This window comes from Lytechinus pictus, chromosome 7, assembly GCF_037042905.1.
Source record: "Lytechinus pictus isolate F3 Inbred chromosome 7, Lp3.0, whole genome shotgun sequence".
Taxonomy (NCBI): Eukaryota; Metazoa; Echinodermata; class Echinoidea; order Temnopleuroida; family Toxopneustidae; genus Lytechinus; species Lytechinus pictus.
The window spans coordinates 1,010,106-1,023,868 of record NC_087251.1 but is presented as its reverse complement, the minus strand read 5'-3'; positions in this window follow the sequence as shown (position 1 = coordinate 1,023,868).

Sequence of the window (13,763 nt, the reverse complement as noted above, 5' to 3'; positions counted from 1 at the left end):
TTTAGTATATTTGAGAGTTATAATCATATCATTATAATTAACGATATTTACATATGTATATATTCTTACAGATACCTTTTTATCAAATCAAATGAATGAAACCACTATAATGTAGGCCCTATATTTTGTTTGTATTATGTTACGCTGGAAAAAAATCTCAGAATTAGTATTACCGTATTTGTAATTGTATTTTATTCATTTGTTCAGTAGATTTAACTTGTCTTTTAATTTACTTGATTTATTTGGCTTCAATATACATTTACGAAAATTCACGAATATATCATTATTATTTTAATTGAATTAATTATTTATTATTCATTAATTTATTTATCTGTTCATTCATTAATTTGTCATTATGGAATATATTCAACTTGGTGATAATTCATTGATGTTCAAAACAAACTTGGATGTTGTATCTCCTTATATTTTCAGACGCTTCTGACGAAGTCTCAATTAAAAGGCGAAAGCTAAAGCAAATAATGGTGTCCTGCGTCATCTGTTGAGTTGGCCTCGCCTCATTTCATTATGTTTAATATTCACAACTCAACAGCGATTGGTAGAAGTAAACTTATCATCACACTATATATATATATATTAAACAAGTGCACACTTAGTTACCAATAATGCATATAGCATTTCCATTTATTTGAAAGCAGGATAAAAGAGCATTTTGATTTAATCGACTTGCTCACGGGCATAGGTGCAGCGGCCGGGGATCGAACCCCGGACTTTCCATGTATAGCCAGGCGCATTAGACCTTATTGCCTTAGGCCTTATTGCTAGCCTGCTTCGATTAAGTAAATCTAACTCCAATTATTACTTATAAAATCATCATGTTGAATGTACTTACATTGTTCAATTAACGCCTTATTTAAATAATACTTGAATATTCATTAAGAGCAAGTAAATGTCAACATTTTTAAATAACTGTCATATCTATTTGTGTTTGACATTGTTTTGGATTAGGGTGTGCAAAATATTTTATTCTTCTGTTGAATCAAAGAGAGAGCAACATTAAATAGTCGCTCCATCAGAAAATTTCAAATTTCTATTTAAGTATCGGAAAATATTAATATTATTCTCACTGTTTTATATGTGAGAATGAACCGGTCTAATATTTGGATAAAACTTTTATATCTCAGATGAAAATGATGCCACTGAAAGTGGGACGATGGGGGAGCGGTCTTTCGAATCACGAAAGTCCACTCCCCCAATTTTTTGTCTCACCTGCATAGCAGAGTGAGACTATAGGCGCCGCTTTTCCGACGGCGACGGCGGCGGCGGCGTCAACACCAAATCTTAACCTGAGGTTAAGTTTTTGAAATGACAGCATAACTTAGAAAGTATATGGACCTAGTTCATGAAACTTGGCCATAAGGTTAATCAAGTATTACTGAACATCGTGCCTGAGTTTCATGTCACATGACCAAGGTCAAAGGTCATTTAGGGTCAATGAACTTAGACCATGTTGGGGGAATCAACATCAAAATCTTAACCTAAGGTTAAGTTTTTGAAATGTCATCATAAATTAGAAAATATATGGACCTAGTTCATGAAACTTATACATAAGGTTAATCAAGTATCACCGAACATCCTGCATGAGTTTCACGACACATGACCAAGGTCAAAGGTCATTTAGGGTCAATGAACTTTGGCCGAATTGGGGGTATCTGTTGAATTACCATCATAACTTTGAAAGTTTATGGATCTGATTCATGAAACTTGGACATAATAGTAATCAAGTATTACTGAACAACCTGTGCAAGTTTCAGGTCACATGATCAAGGTCAAAGGTCATTTAGGGTCAATGAACTTTGGCCAAATTGGGGTATTTGTTGAATTACAGCCATAAATTTGAAAGTGTGTTGGTCTAGTTCATAAAACTTGGACATAAGAGTAATCAAGTATCACTGAACATCCTGTGCGAGTTTCAGGTCACATGATCAAGGTCAAAGGTCATGTAAGGTCAAAGAACTTTGGCCACGTTGGGGGTATTTGTTGAATTGCCATCATATCTCTATAAGTGTATTGGTCTAATTCATAAAACGTGGAAATACGAGTAACCAAGTATCACTGAACATCTTGTGCGAGTTATAGAAGTTTTCAAAATCAGCACTGCTGCTATATTGAATCGCGTGATGCAGGTGAGACGGCCAGAGGCATTCCACTTGTTTTTAAATCATATCTCAGTGATTGTTTTACTTAATTGAATCAAGTTGTTGTTACTTATACTTTAAGGTCAAGTCCTTCCCAGAAAAAATGTTGATTTGAATAAATAGAAAAAAATCAAACAAGCATTATGCTGAAAATTTTATCAAAATCGGATGTAAAATAAGAAAGCTATGACATTTTAAAGATTCGCTTATTTTTCACAAAACAGTGATATGCACAACTCAGTGACATGCAAATGACACAGTCGATGATGTCCCTCACTCTCTATTTCTTTTGTTTTTTTATTGTTTGAATTATACAATATTTTATTTTTTACAGATTTGACAATAAGGACCAACTTGATTGAACCATATAGTATTAAACAATGCTAATTCCACAAGTTTAGGGAGGAATTAATCGTTTGTCACAGGACAGCAGGTGGAAAATTTGAATATTTCACATTTCATATAATAAAAAACAAAAAGAAATAGTGAGTGAGTGATGTCATCAGTCTCCTCATTTGCATACCGACAAGGATGTGAATATTACTGTTTTGTGAAATTAAGCAAAACTTTAAAATGTCATAACTTTCTTATTTTACATCCGATTTTGATGAAATTTTCAGTGTTATGCTTTTTGGATTTTTTCTTTTTATTCGAATCAACTTTTGTTGGGGGTGGACTTGTCCTTTAAGTAAAAATGGATGTAAAGAAAATAAATAAATTTTATTTAAAACTGCCAAACTTATAAATACTTGAACAAAATTAAAAATTTATTTTGCCTCAATTTTGAGTAATTTCAAATAATTTTTTACAGTGTACTCGAAAAGAAAAATTGTGATATTGTATTGACGTACGTATTGAGTAAATTCAAGAAATAACTTCAAAAAAATCTACATCGAGTGCATGGGACCCATTTCCTACGCTCTCAGTGATGTTTAGTTATCATATTTATATATAAGTATTTTCTTTATGATTATGTTCGCGCTTCGCACTCGAAACATTTAATTGTCAGAACACTATACCAAGATGTACGGGATAGACTTTCTTGATTTTATGCATGAACCGAATAGGATAGTCTTTTCTAAACGCCAACAATATGAATAAACTTGTGAGTTCGTTTATAAATAATACAAGCCCCCGTTTTGATGGTATAAAAAATTAGTTAATTAGCTGTCATTCCTGGAATAATTGTGAAACCTCTTGTTCATATTTTTAATTTGTCTCTTTCTTCTTGTCAGACCTATAAAGGGACATTATAAGCAAATTTTTGTAATCGTGATACGTACCTGTCTCGCTAAAATGTGAGCGGAAGCGCGAGCTGAAATTTTTTATATTCAGACCTAAAAAGGGACATTATAAGCAATTATTTGTAATCATGATACATACCTGTCTCGCTAAACAATGCGAGCGCGAAGCGCGAGCTGAAAATTTTGTATATATTGACCCCAAACAGGGAAATTTTAAGACTATATATTTTAGGAATCTATTAAGAGTATACATATCTCACCAGTCATCTAATGCAAGTGCCAACTGCTTGCTGATTTTGTAAGCATTACATCTAAACACATGAAGCACTTGTAGTCATTTTAATCACGATTAACATACTCATCTCACTAATCAAATAGTGCGAGCGAAGCGCCAGCTGAAAACTTAAGAAATTCAGACATGTTAGGAAATGTTTTATATTAAGACCTTATAATGTGGCAATCACTTTAAGTAGTCAAGAAAAAGAAGCATATGTCACTACATAAAACCACAATAACTCGAAGTGCCAGGAAATATATTTGGTGTATAATATTAACTTGAAAACGGGGAGTTTTAGTACAACAGGATTATACATCTCGTTAAACAGATAATGCGAGCACCACGAACAATGAAGACATATAGGCCCTAAGCAAATTATGTTTCATAAAGTTATGAAAAAATGTACATAATAATATAACATGAACAATAATTTGTTCTTTCCCACTATACGTTTTTCTTCCTTTCTCGCTCTTTTTGTTTTGTTGATACATGCAAACAAATAATATTGTCTTCGCACCTTCAAAGGACAAATTATATGCTTTACCGGGACATTTTTTGTTTTGATAATTCTAATAATGAAAGAGTAATTTCCAAAGTTTCTTGGTTTAAACATTGATGAGGATTTAAATTGGATTACCAATGTAATAATGTTTGCAAAGTTTTGTCCAAAAATGCTGGTGTAATTTTTATAAGTTAAGTCGTTTTATCCCACAAGAAATTTGCTTATTTTATTTTCTACTCTGATTTTGCCTTACCTTCATTATGGAGTGTTGGCCTTGGGTAAGTCACTAAAAACTCATTTAAAAAGCATTGTCACTCAAAAAGGGTGATAAGAATTGTTTTCAATGTAATATCACATCACATTTGCTCACATTTTGTTCTATAAATGAATTATTAAAGTTAAAATATATATCTATCTCTTAATACAGTTAGGCTTACTCATTATGGAAAGTGGTACATTCCCGAAAGCATTAATTTTAGTGCAAATGCTTAGAAAAAAAAACAATCAAGTTCACAGATACAATACAAGGTAGGCAACTGCACTTCATATCATACCACGTGTAAGAACCGCTTTTGCTCTGAATACTGGTTCTAATTTATGGAATTCGCTTCATCCCATCATGCATATTGATGTAACTTTCTCCGGGCTTTCTCCATCTGTGTCTCTGTTTGTTAACGCAAGTTGAAATTTCTTTTACTGAGGATTATTTTGAATTACGTTGAAAATATTTTATATGTAATATACAATGTCATGATCTTTCATTTTCTTATAAATTATAACACCGTAGTCTATTCCCTCTTTTTTTTTTCCTGGCTGGCCCTATTTAGTTCTCTATTTCTCTATTCCTTCGCCCACTTTATTGTCTCTAATTATTTGTTTCTCTTTCTCTTTCTCACTCCTTTCCTTTCTATCAACATTAGAATGCCCCCTTCACGGAACTATTTTCTTTCCTCAGTTTTCTGTGTTTTACGGTTGTTCCTTTGTGTGTGTGTTTTTTAATTCTGTCTCATCTCCTCTCTGTACCCTTTTGTACATTTTTTTCCTTTCCCAGTACCTTTGCCTTTTGCATATTAAATCTCCTTTGAAAATCTTCTCTTGTCCCACATTATGTTTTTATGTATTTTTTTCCTCTCAATTTGGTATACATTCATGTAATATATTCTTCCTTTTTAGGGGGGGGGGGAGCGCCCAGCTTCCTTAAAGTCTCCTCCTCTTTCATTACAAAATTTGAAAATGATCTCATATATAGATATTTTGTGTTGATTGATACACTAAAGAAAGTGTTTTGTAAGGCTATATGATGTTGTTGATGTTGTAAAAACCCAAACCATTAGACACTTTACTAATAGACCACAAGGTGGCGCACTACATTTCGCTCTCTTTTTTTGCGGCAAGTTTGCTTTCAAATGAGGTAATTTCTTGAATCCAATTCTTGCTTTTATTCTCGTAATATAAGAATTGTAAATGCACGATGTGAATGAATTTTCATCATAATTATTTATACTTAAAAGTGTTGTTGTATTGACGATTTGAATGTCTAAGTTTATTTCGGAAAACGTGTCTTCGCTCGCTCAATCTCGCAGTCACTCAGACGGCCACACACCACTCACTCAACTCTGGAGGCAATCTCCATGACCCGCTTGTGCATTTTCTAATTGACACAAGAGAATAATGTCTTGTCACGATTCCGTGTTTGATGTATTGGAATAGCATGTAAGCAAAATATTAGGCTTTCAAATGATACCAATTTCATAACAATATATCTCGAGATATAATGTTATACTAAGTATAGTATACATAGGGATAGACAGGAATAACCTTCGTTTCTGGGGATTTATTCAACAATTTCTGACATAATCCCCATGAGCCAACGCAGTTCAGCGGAACAACCAAAATACTACAGAGACTGAAGCTTTTGCCTGCCCTTGGACTTGGTCTAACTCTAACCTACATGAACCTAGGGCTAGGCCAAGTTTCTGAATCAGTGAATGAATGTTCAATGGTAGGCATGTATTGTTATTGGGTCATTCCACGGGGTTGGGGCAACAGCACTTTTTTGTGTTCCCTATGAATTGTTGGCTTTATCCTGAAAATGTGTTTGGCGTTTGGATGTTGCAATCAGCAATGTGGTTTGGTTGGAAGGCAGTTATGTAAGCAATTACTTGATGCAGAAATAAAAATGTTGAACCTCAAGGCTCAAGTATTTTTGATGGTGAGACTTTAAATGATGATGTCCAGACTCTTTTTTGGGGTACCAAGTGTGACATCCAAAATGGTCATTTTCAGTTGAAGATATCTAATTAAAAGATAAACTTAGTCAAATTCAAATGGCCATGATTGATATAGCAACATTTGTTTAATAACAAAACAGTAATGGGATAGCAAATGAAAAGAGGCTTCATATCATAAATCATTCCTACAACACCGCATACCACCGTTACATGCGATGTCCGCGTTTATTTTTTTCTGTAACGGCGGTAAAGTGGTAAATAACTAAAAGTCAGAAATCATTCTTTCCAAAGTTATGTGTCAGAAATAAAGGGCAGGCAGTAAGTAGACAGGAATAACCGTCGTTTCTGGGGATTTATTCAACAATTTCTGACATTTTACTGTAATCCCCATTTACCGACGGTAGGGTGTACGTGTGGGCTCGCATGTGTTCTCATTCCCTCCCTTTTGTCAATTCACAGTCCAAAGTTTGATGTAATTTTACACATCGAATTTACAATCTAAGGATGTATAACAAACAAACTTTTAATATTTGATATTCCATTATGAAAATACTTAAAACGATATAGATGAAAAAGGCATGAAAAATATACTTTACCGATGTTTAATTGGGTTGAACACGATAAAAATGGTCAAAATGGCAGCCAAACTATAAAATATTTACAAACGAACGTCAACAATCACGAATGTGATATCGATATTGCTTTCGATATTATACGATCTGCTCCATATGCGAACGAAACCGAAGATAAACGATACTAGTTATACTAGTACTAGTACTAGTTATAATCGCGATATATCGATTCGAGACATTAAGTTAATAACGATAATGACGTCATTCAAGATGGCAACTTGCAAGAAAAACCGTCAGGTCAGGTGAAAATGTCTTAGATGACAGATTTCTCAATCATCCAGAGGATTTTTTTCAATAACTCCGGCCCAAGGTATGCAATTACTTAAGTTATTTATATTTCCCTGATAATGGAAACCATGAAACTTTCAATTTTGCTTAAAAAACAGTTTTAAATCGCGATCTATAAAACGCTAGTTCACTATACGTTGGCTGTAGGTACGGGGCCCCATCCCCTTCAGTCTATGTATGGTGAGTGGAGCCAACGTAGTTCAGCGGAACAACCAAAATACAGAGACTGAAGCTTTTGGTCTAGGCAGTAAGCAACTTTTCATCAAAAGATTAGCTTTGAAAACCAATGTTAATGATAATGTCATGTAAATTAATCGAGGGTCGCCAATGTTTTGGGCGATGTCCGGGCCAAATTTGTAACGGTGGATCACATTTCATCGCGTATGTAAAAAGGAGAGACCGGAGAAGAGACCGTCGTTGTATCAGACGGACGGGATGTTAGCCGAAATCCACGTGCACACGAACGGCTATGATATCGGGTGTTTTGCAGCATTGCAATTGGGAATCTTCCCGCAATGTCCGTGTAACGGTGGATTGGATCTCCACAATGTTTTCCCTTTCAAAGCGACGTAAGTACGGAGATTTATCCTGATACTCGTATTTTTAAATCAGTTAAACCTTATCTTAAAAATGTGAAACTATATTATCATGCAGAAAGTGTTTTTAAGTTTGAAAAATCTCGCTAATTTTCCATAATCTTTTACTACAGTCCCACATGTATCTTTTCGTGTAAGTGAAATATGTGATTGAGACATCGCCGTGTTTGTTCCAGATTTGCTAAACGGCCCCAAAGAAATAATGTTTTTATTACTGTGATTCCGTGCAAACATGTTTTGAATGTGAGCTGACATGATTCAATCGCAATTTAGTTTATTTTTTTAAACACCGAAATATGTTATTTCAATAGGCCAATGGATACTCAAAACTGCTCTATCACCGATGATCATGCTGACATCTCAGATTTGGTACAAAATCTCGCCTTGTTTAAATTGGCTCCTACTGATTCTACGTAATATGGGTATCAAAGACCTGATGATCAAATTTGAATTTCCTCCAAAAAATGAGAGTTTAGAACCAGTGGCAGCCCCCCCCCCCCTTTTTTTTTTTTTTTTTTTTTTTTTTTTTTTTTTTGCTTGTCAGCTGATCCCAATCCGAAAGAAGGGGGGGGGGCAAAATAATTTTTCTGTTACTACCCCCTACACATAGTACATGTACTTTGTGTATGATGAAGCATGGCCATCATCCAATTACTAGTAATTCTTGGCTGTAGGCCTAACCTTCCCAAAACTTTTCATCTTGTTGAATGTTATACTTTTCAGCACATTCTTTTTTTCTCTCAATATTTTTTCAATATTTTGTATTTTGATTTCTATATATTCAATTGTAAGGAGAGGGGGGGGGGGTTCGTTTTATCAGAAAGCAAAAGCCTGTGTGATTGTTTTTAATGTGATTTTTTTTTATTGCAATATAATGAGATTTTTAAAACATGTACAAGTGAACAAAAGAAAATGTGACACAATCAAGTTTGTTTCACAAGAGTTTATTTGCTGTATCAGAAGGTAAATTGCAGATTTGAATTCCATTAATTCATTTAATTCCAATAAAACATATATTATGTAATTGCTTGAACAATTAAACTTCAGCGATGAAAATTAAATAGGATGGTCATAAAAAACTAAATGGAATTGTCTAGATAACCACCCTTGATTAGAATGCAGAATAAAATTAGATTAAATTAATCCATTGAGAAATGAAATTGAAGTACAGATAATTTATGAAAAGGTAATGGGCAAGTAATTGTATTGTGAAAACAAAGTAGAACACAACAACACAAATACAAAAACCTTCTATAAAACGTAACTTTATATTTAATTTATGAACTATAAAATGATGAATTCTATTTGCTATGAAAAAATACAAAGTGAAGGTTCCTGTGTATTTTGCAAGAACAGATCAGATTCATTGTCCCTAGTAATCCACCCCCTTTAATGAGAAAATGTCAAGACATAAATAAGTAAATGATTTGATATAATATAAAAAAATATTTGCTTATTGCTTAAAAAATGTAGTAAAACTTCCAAATACTATTTTTCTCAACTACAGGTAGCCTCTGTTCAAGGTGAAAATGTATATCTTCAGTACATGAAGTGTCAATCTGGTGACCTGTACTCCTGGCCTGATGGCGAGGCACAATTCTACCTCCATCCACTTTGTGACATTGACAGAATCCTCTTCCAAACTGAAATTTCTTATTGGGTCACCAGTCTTCTTGAAGTTCATAAACTTGTAACCTGAATGCAGAGAGAAATATTGCATGTTAATTTTAATAGTCAGGTTTAGTGTACAGTGTAATACATTTTTTTTGCATTTGCCAGTAAGAAGTTTACCAAAGAGTTCTTGCAGTTTTATTTTTGAACATTAGAATAGCTTAGTACATTTTACTTTCTCGCTTACAACTCTGTTAAAAAAACAGAAGATATAAAGGTGGTGAGTTTTTTAAATTAAATTTGTCCACTAAGTACTTTACAATTGTCCTTTTCGCATGTTGGAACTTAATGTTTTATCTAGACTAATAAAGTTCCAGTGATGACATGATTATATTTTAATTAATGTCACTTCTACACTACCATTTTGAGGACATGATGTCCATGTAACTGAGGTAAAACAAATTAGAGTTAACAAATTGAACAAGTTTATATGTGTAAGGTATAAATGCGTTGTCCATGTCTTCCATGCCAACTTTGTCTTGTTTTGTCTTGAAAAACCATAGCTTAGAAGAACTAAACTAGTACCTTTTTCCTACATATTTTTCACCAGAATATTGTATCAAAGGTATCAAAAAATTGTATAATTGTGTATGAATAAAAAAAACATTTTACCTGTTCATTGATATGAATTACAGAAGCTTGCTTGTAGATGTTGTATTTGTACACTTGAGTAAGATGAGTTAACTTGCATTTAGTGTGTTGATACTAGAAAAATATGTCAAATATTCAAGTAATGCTATTCAATAGGACCATTACAACGACATGATGTCCATGTAACAGAGGTATCTACAGTGTACATTTGAAAGTAATATCTTGAAGGAGATATTTCAAAGTAATAAAAGATTTGGAGATCGTAAGATAGCACTGTTTCGTTTTTTCCCCTTTAGACAGAAACATAAATGTTTCCAGAGACAGACGGAAGTGGAACCTTGAGGATTAGTATGATTTTAAATATAATGTCAATGATTTTGTACATTTTTCCTTGTTTAAACTCGAATTTAAAGTGCTTTTACTTGCAAAGAATTTGACATGCAAAATGTTTATCTTCTAGTATAATCAATTGAACTTGTGCAAATATTCTAAGGCAGAAAGGGTAATTTGGTATGTAATGACCATTAATGGATCTTAACTTACAATGCTTCAAATTATACCTCTGTTACAGAGACATGATGTCCATGTAACGGTGGTAACACCAAACAAAAATAGAAGGTTAGGCCAGAGAGAGTAGTTGAGTTTTTCCAAAGAGAATATTCCATTCTGTTGAGGCATGACTTCTCTCAACTATTTAGTTCTACATGCCATCATAAATTGAATTTTCTTGACTGGTGAGAAAAAAGAACGACACATAATTTGTCAATAATTTTGTACATTTTTCTTTGTTTAAACTCTAATTTAAATTTCTTTTATTTACAAAGAATTTGACATGCTAAATGTTTTTTTTTTCTAATATAATCAATTGATCTTGTGCAAATAATTTAAGGCAGAAAGTGTAATTTGGTATGTGATGACCATTAATGGACCTTAACTTACAATGCTTCAAATTATACCTCTGTTACAGAGACATGATGTCCATGTAATGGTGGTAACACCAAAAATAGAAGGTTAGGCCAGAGAGAGTAGTTGAGTTTTTCCAAAAAGAATATTCCATTCTGTTAAGGCATGACTTCTGTCAACTATTTAGTTCTACATGCCATCATAAATTGAATTTTCTTGACTGGTGAGAAAAAAGAACGACACAGAACATGGCACTGGTATACACACAGAGCATCAAGTTCCATTTATTGATGCTAAATCTTTCAAAATATATATGCCATGTTGGAAAATGTGGAATAAAGTGACTAAAAATGTTGTTAGCAAAATATTTATTAAGAGGAATTGAGATCAACCCTTTTATTTTGACAGTGGGAGAGTATAGTCTAAGTAAGGATGATAAATGATGTCCGTGTAACGGTGGTATTTTGTCAAATCTTGTTTCGCAATTTACTCAAATATGCAGGGTGGTATGAAATGCCTGTAAGTGGATTTAGTTGAAGAATTGTCCCATGAAACATATAAGGAAAAAAACTTTTCATTTATTACATTTCTATTTTTTGACCCTGATGTCACAATTTTTGCCCCAACCCCATGGAATGACCCTATTAATACCTCTGTATTCAGTTCTACTAGGTTTTTCCTCCTCAAGATGGCTGGCTCACTTCCGGGAACAGCTTTCGTAGTCATATTTTATTGGCTCATTTTTCCAGCATCTATCCAGGGTAACCCAGTCCCAGGGGCAGGGGCTTACCGTGTATTTTACCATACTCACGGGACTAGGGTGATTTATGGTCTAAATATTTCTCCAAATGAATTGTGAAAACAGAAATTATGCACTTACCACGATAATATGGATGAAGGTCTAACGAGTGGCAGTTTCCTGACATCTGGGCACAAACTGGAACCTCAAAAAGACGAAAATTTCTCTCCTTCTACCCCAGTCTCGATCGGCCATTTTGTTACAATTCATAACAAAAATGGCCGATCGAGACGGGGGTAGAAGTAGCCAGGCGGCTGCTAGAGAGTAAAAATCACTTACTAACGTAAGGTTACTCTCATACGAAGCCAGGCCTTCTATCTCATAGACCCACACAAAGGAAGCCAAAACCTGAAACTTTCACCCCCGAGATTTCTACTTTCCTTCTAAAAGATCTAGCTCTAAATCATGTACATGGGATAAAACTTCATTTCCGACATTTCTACGCTCTTGTTGTTATTTTTAATAAGCGTCGCGTAACGTTGGGGAAGTACAATAAGAAACAAGATGGCGGCGTAAACATCGGGCAAGTCTCTTCCGTCCTTTCACAATATTTTTTCATTTTTGTGATGAATTCTTGTTTTAAAAATAACAACAAGAGCGTAGAAATGTCGGAAATGAAGTTTTATCCCATGTACATGATTTAGAGCTAGATCTTTTAGAAGGAAAGTAGAAATCTCGGGGGTGAAAGTTTCAGGTTTTGGCTTCCTTTGTGTGGGTCTATGAGATAGAAGGCCTGGCTTCGTATGAGAGTAACCTTACGTTAGTAAATGATTTTTACTCTCTAGAAGCCGCCTGGCTAGGTAGAAGGAGAGAACTTTTCGTTTTTTGAGGTTCCAGTCTGTGCCCAGATGTCAGGAAACTGCCACTCGTTAGACCTTCATCCATATAATCGTGGTAAGTGCATAATTTCTGTTTTCACAATTCATTTGGAGAAATATTTAGACCATAAATCACCCTAGTCCCGTGAGTATGGTAAAATACACGGTAAGCCCCTGGGCTCCCGCCGGGCGCTCCCTGGGTTACTATCCAGGGCAGCTTCAAAACTGCACACTTGGTCTTGGGGCAGTGACAACTTCATTAAGACATTATTTAGGCTATTCCATGTCCATGATGTCTTACGTATTCTAACATAAAAAGAATTCCTATATTTCTGGGTCTTTGTCCTTGGTATGAACAATTTTTTACTGTGACCTCTGGTATGTTCACTATATTTTTCTTCTAAATTAAGTTTTGTACATAGATCATAATTATCAGTACAGGCGCACGGCCAATATGGGAGACTCCAATAGGGGAGACAATCTCCCACATTGGAGACTTGCTTTGCAAAAGGACAAAAACAACACCAACAAAAGCATGATTTTTTTCCACCCAAAATTTTGTCTCACTGAGGTCAGAAGCCCATTTGTTTTGTGTGTGATTGACAACAAAAATCCTTATCAAAACAAAAGTAGACGGTGAATTTTTAAAGTAGACGGTTAAAAGGGGTAATTTTTCATGAGGAATCTGCTTATCACATTTTTATTTGCAGCAAATGTAAACAAAGGAAAGTGGTCTCCAAAACTGGAGACTGTCTCTGAAATTGGATACCCAAATTCTTTACAAAAGTCTCTGATATTGGAGATAATCTCCCACATTAGAGACAGTCTCCAATATTGGCTGTGCGCCTCTACTGATTATTAAAGTGTTTATATATATGTTTCAATCATGTCACCCCTAAGCCTAACTCTTCGATACGCCAGAGTTATGAAATTGGTGTCATTTGAAAGCCGAATTTAATCTGTATTAGGGACAGGGATGCCAGTTTTTAGGCAAATCCAAAGGCCTGAATTCAGGCACTGGCAATTTATTTTGCAGGCCATATTTTTAGCATTTT